The sequence below is a fragment of the Magnolia sinica genome, chromosome 12 (genome assembly GCF_029962835.1).
Source record: "Magnolia sinica isolate HGM2019 chromosome 12, MsV1, whole genome shotgun sequence".
Lineage (NCBI taxonomy): Eukaryota > Viridiplantae > Streptophyta > Magnoliopsida > Magnoliales > Magnoliaceae > Magnolia > Magnolia sinica.
This window is the reverse complement of record NC_080584.1, coordinates 46,187,579-46,193,578: the sequence shown is the minus strand read 5'-3', so window position 1 is coordinate 46,193,578 and position 6,000 is coordinate 46,187,579. Positions and strand designations below refer to the sequence as shown.

General features: G+C 41.9%; 1 long non-coding RNA gene across 1 annotated transcript; it reads left to right on the top strand.

Annotated features, from left to right (window-relative positions):
• Positions 1-3,476: 3,476 nt before the first annotated feature.
• Positions 3,477-5,169, top strand: LOC131221306 (uncharacterized). The gene is made up of 2 exons (XR_009159185.1): positions 3,477-4,739; positions 4,771-5,169. It is a non-coding gene; the product is annotated as an uncharacterized LOC131221306 (long non-coding RNA).
• Positions 5,170-6,000: the final 831 nt, after the last annotated feature.

Sequence of the window (6,000 nt, the reverse complement as noted above, 5' to 3'; positions counted from 1 at the left end):
GTTATGCGATGTTTAGCTGAAATAATGCAATTATATTTAAATTGGATGCATGATATTTATAAATATATCATAGTCATGTATGAAAACGCAACCAATTCATTGAAAAGCAAAAGAAGAACTAAAGAAGTAAATTTTGAGAAATATACATATTAATAATGGGGACTAGTTGTGATCTAGAACCACATAAAGTTGTGTGGTGGCTCATAATCATCATCTCCATCTCAATTTGGAAGCAGTTTTACATTCCTCCCATTGGTGTGGCATACCATAGTTTTTTAATCAGGCAACTTTTCTATGTACGAATCACCGGATGAATGGTGGATTTTACATTTGCAGCATATCAGATGGAAAATAAATGACATGGTGGACCCTGAAGTGACGTCACCAAGTTCTATAGGGCCCACCATGATGTGTGTTGTATCCACACCGTCCATCCATTTGGAGATATCATTTTAGGCCATGAGAAAAAGAATGAGTCAGATCCAAAGCTCGAGTGGACCCCACCACAAAAAACAGTGGAGAAGGGACGCCCACCATTAAAAATTTCTAAGGGCCACAAAAGTTTTCAATCAAGCTGAAATTTGTTTTTTCCCTTCTTTCATGTCTGTCTTAACTTATAAACAGGTTGGATCTCAGATAAACATCATAGTGGACCTTAGGAAGGTTTCAACAGTGGGCGTCCCTGTCCCCACTGTTTTCTGTGGTGGGGTCCACTCCAGATTTGGATCTGACTCATTCTTTATCTCATGCCTTAAAATGATATAGGCAAATGTATAGACGGTGTAGATATAACACATTAATCATGGTGTGCCCCACAGAACTTGGTGCGTCACTTCAGTAGCCAGTCTGGCCACGCAACCTATCTTCCGCGTCCGGACGCGGATTGCGTACTAGCCCCGCCCGTCCCTAACTTCGAACAGGCAGTTCTGTGGGCGGGCCCACCGTGATGTATCTGTACATCCAAGCCGTCAACCCCTTTTCTCAGATTATCTTAAGGCATGAGCACAAAAATGAGGCAGATCCAACGCTCAAGTGGACCACACCAAATAATAAGCATGGTTGCATTAAAATGCACAAAGCATTAAATGTTGGTTGGTGCTCTGTTGGCCCCACCATAATGTATTTGTTTCATCCATTCCGTTAATCCATTTTTTATGATCATTTTAGGATTGATACAAAAAATTATAGGATGTAAATCATAGGTGGACCACACCACAGGAAAACAATAATGATTGGATATCCACCATTAAAATCCTCCTAAGGCCCACTGTACTGTTGATTGGGTCCTAAAGACCCAGATGAAGGGAAGAAATAAATATCAGGTTAAATATCAGGTTGATCCAAGGCTTTTATGGCTCCCAAAACGTTTTTAATGGTCAATGCTCATTCAACACTGTTTCCTGTAATGTGGTCCACTTGAGTTGTGGATATGGTTTAATTTTGGGCTCAACACCTAAAATGATCAATAAAAACGGATGGACGGCGTGGATAAACCACATACAATCACGGTGGGCCCAACAAAGTTTACTCAGTAAGACAAGAGCGTGCTACACTTAGTACGCAATTCCACGCCCGTCATTGACGGGGCACATTGCGTCACTAAGTTATGTGGGTCCCACTGTCATTCATGCACTGTATCAACTCTGTACATCAGCTTTATCATATAATTTTATGGCTTTAAACCAAAATTTAATCATATCCAAATTATAAGTGGACCACACCACCTGAAATAGTGTGAATTGAAGTCTACTGTTGAAAACTTCTCGGGGCCCACAGAAGTTTTAGATCAAGATGATATTTGTGTTTTCCATTCATCCATGCCTGCGTGATCTTATGAACAGTTTGGATGACAAATAAACATCACTGGGGGCCTTAGAAATGCTTCAACGGTGGAAATCAATACTTCCACTGTTTCCTTTGGTATGGTGTACTTGAGCTTTTGATATACTTCAGTTTTGGGCTCAACCCATAAAATGATCTGGAAAAACGTATGGACGGTGTGGATAAACCACATGAATTCACAGTGGGCCCAACAGAGTTGAGTCAGTACGATGAGAGTGTACCGAGTAACTCAGTACGTGTCACCATTTCATTTTAACCTATCCGCGCGCTCCATTTTCACCCATCCACGCCCCTCTCCTTCGCATTCCCTCTCCTTCATGCACGAAAGCATGCGTTCCAAAGCAACGTTCGCGGCGAGGTTTCCTCAATCCTGCCTGATTTTTCGCCGGAATCTTGGAAAAATTCCCACCTCCGATCACCGATCTTCGCTGCGGCCTACAGGTACTCTCTAATTTCTTTCATTTTTTTTTTAAAATGATTCTTCACATATACGCGGCTTTTAATGGTCGGTTGTGACGATACCGACGATATATCGTGCGACATCGACGATATATCGGCCGATATCTGGATTTTGGGTTTTTTGGTATCTTCCGGGAGTTATCGGGAGGGTTTTGTCTCGCAGGGTTGCGATAATGATAATATCGGCCGATAGTATCGATATTTCGAACACTGACCGTTACCACTATGCAATGGCAGTTACATAATTGTTTTGGCATACCATGTTATGAACAACTTTCCCAGTACCCAAATACCATAGACAAAACTCTTTCACTGGGAATCTGTTTCCAGGAAATAGTTTCACATCTGTTTAGTATTCCATGGAGCCAAACAGTAAGGACTGGTCTGGGGCTTATAAATGCCACAGCCTCTCTCTATGGTGGGTGATGATCATTTTGAGTGAAATGGCTCTTTAACATGTGTTGCTTGATTTTCTGATACCGTTAGTTGCTAGGCTCCCACACCTCCATCCGTGGTATTTCTCAATTGTATGGCCTAATTGTTGAGTTTGTAACAAGTTGGTCTTTGAATCTGGTATGTACAATTTCAGATTTATGATCATTTTGATTGTGTTGCGTCTACCTTGTTGCACTTGCCCAAAGCGTGAGAGGGAGTAGGAGAGAATTTGGGGATGGGGTTGTGGAATTATCAGATTCGTGAGAGTGAAGAGATTGAGAAGGATGTTACCCATAGACTTCAAGCTGGTGTGCCTCTGGAGTTTTATATGATCATCATGTAGCACTCAAACTGAAATGGAATTTGATAGAATAGCTGTAAGACCAGGCATGCTTTATGGGGCAGAATGTTGGGCAGTTAAGGAACAGTATGTTCATTGGATGAGTGTAGCTGAAATGAAGATGTTGAGATGGGTGAGTGGCATGACAAGGAAGGATATAATTAAAAAAACAAATGCATTCGAGAGAACTTAGGAGCAGCATCAATAGGTAAAAAGATGAGGGAAAGTAAACTTGGGTGGTTTGGTCATGCACAACGAAGTCCAAGAACTGTGCCAGTTGAAAGGGTTGAGTTGGTACAAGTTGAAGGCTCTAAAAGAGCAGGGGAAGGCTCAATAGGACGTGGATGGAGGTAGTAAGAAATGAATTGATGACATATGGTCTAACTGATAGGTTGAACAGGATTGGTGTAGCTGACCCCAATTAACTAGGATAAGGCTCAAATCATGATATATAAACACAAACAAAAAACCTATACTTGAAAAGCATTTTCTGCACATGCCAGTAATCTTGCTACTAAGGATTTCCCTGGCTCAAAAATCAGGCTGGTTCATCCATTAGGTGGCTGTGTTTTGTATGTTGCATATAGACAAGTGGTTATTTATTAGTCCTTTTTGTTCATACATATGCGTTGCCTGCATAGGAGTAGACCAGCCTGATTTTGGGCTGGGGTATGTATGCCTGATCCAATGAATGGCCTGGATTTTACACATGGGCAGAGCCTTGAAACATATCCTGTGAGGATCCTCTTCGCTCCTTTGATTAATCTCCTTCTAATTTCTTTTTATAGTATTGATACTTGGAAATGTCTAGGAATCCAATCTGTGCTCTACCAATCAAGCATGCTGATAAGATCTGCAAATCTTTCTTTACATGCCTTCTGCAAAGTCCTCCCTTAATTTGGAGCTGATGGCATCAAGAGATCTGAAGAATCTAATGAATGGTGAAGTTTACTTGTCAAGTAAACTGCATTCATTTGTTTGCTAGTTGGGGAGGATATTGATGGTAGATGTTCGTCGCGATATTGCATCTTCTTAGAAGCGAATCCATCTATTTTCAGTTTGGAATTCTCTAATGAGGCAATGATAGACTCTGGGGTTTTGGTTACCTATAACTCGAACAATGGAAGAGGGGAAAAATGTACTTTTATCTTTCTCAAATCACCTAATTGTGCCCCACAATGGATGGCCGATGCCCCAAGAAGCACTCTGACTGGAGGTGCAACTCGGGCGGTTTGGGTCGGGTTGAGGTTCGACCACAGCCCAACCTGACCTCAAGAGGACGAACCCGCAACCCAACCCAACCTGAATTCCAACCTGTTAGGCTATACCCGACCCTGAAGTCCTCTGTACTCGACCCAACCCGAACTGACCCGACCCAAATCCACGTGATCATTCCCAACCTAACCTGACCCAACCCGAATTTGCTCAACGAACCCAACATGAATTCAAATCAGGTTGGCACTTTCCAACACAAACCTGACCAGAGGACCTTGACAACGGAAATCAATCTGAACCGCACTTGGGTTGGTTCAATTGCAGCTGCAACTCTGACAAGACAGTATTAACCCTTCCATTGGTACCTTTCAAATGGATGACCAGTAAAAGAAATACAGCAATGGTCGACATTCAAACGAAAAAAAGTGTCTGGTTGGGTTGGGTTGAGGTTCAACTTGGGCAGTTTGGGTCAGGTTGAGGTTTGACCAGAGCCCAACCCGACCTCAAGAGGACAAACCCGCAACCCAACCCAACCTGAATTCCAACCTGTTAGGCTGTACCCAACCCCAAAGTCCTCTATACTTGACCCAACCTAACCTGACCCAACCCAAATCCACATGATTATTCCCAACCTAACCTAACGCAACCCAACCCAAATTTGCTCGGCAAACCCAACTTGAATTCAAATCGGGTTTGGCATTTTTCAACACAAACCTGACCCTAGGACCTTGACAATGGAAATCAATCCAAACGGCACTCGGGTTGGGTCAATTGCAGCTGTAACTCTGATAGGACAGTATTAACCCTTCCATTGGTACCATGCAAATAGATGACCGGGAAAAGAAATACAGCATGGTCAACATTCAAATGAAAGAAAGGGTGAAATATTGGCTGGCCTGGATATTCCTATTTGGCTGATGTTAAGGGCATGATTGATTCACTCTGTGACCCATTATCTCCTGTCTGGATTACTGATCAATGAGCCCTCCTTGTATAAACTGAGAACCAGACCAGGCTATCCTAACCTAGAGTCCCTGACCAGAACATCTGCTAGTTAGTAGAATTAGTCACCTTTGACTGGACTGGATTGCCATGGCAACATGGGTGAAACTGATACATTCTTACCAAGAAGAAAACAAAACTTATTATGATTATCTGATTTCATGCTTATGGGTTGGGTTAATGATTTACTAAGTAGTAAGCAAAATGGTTATTTTTGGGGATTTTTACTGCAAAATTCCTGACTATTTCTAATTTTACCAAAAAATGCCTCCAAGAATCAAAATTCCCTCGATGTGCTTTTGGAGAGGTGAAATGTTCAAATTGCCTTCTTTATTTTCTTCTTTAAAAAGTGGTAAATTCAATAATTATTGGGCCCAGGTGGTTTATGTATGACATCCAACTTGTCTAACAGATGCACCCTACCATGATGATCAACTGAACATAAAAATATGGCTGATCCAACAAGGAGTTGGGCACACAATGAAAAACAATGTACACCAGCCAAACAAATCTAAATTCGCATTTAGCTCGTCTGATTATTTGACCGGCCAGATTTTTGGTTCGTCTAATCGTCATGTTGGGTTGCATATTATGGATGGGTTGGGTGTGGCGCACATACCACGTGGCCCCCACAATTCTCAACTTTACCACTTGTTAAACAAGAAAAAAGAAAATGAGGGTATTTTGGTAATTTCTCCCCACAGAAA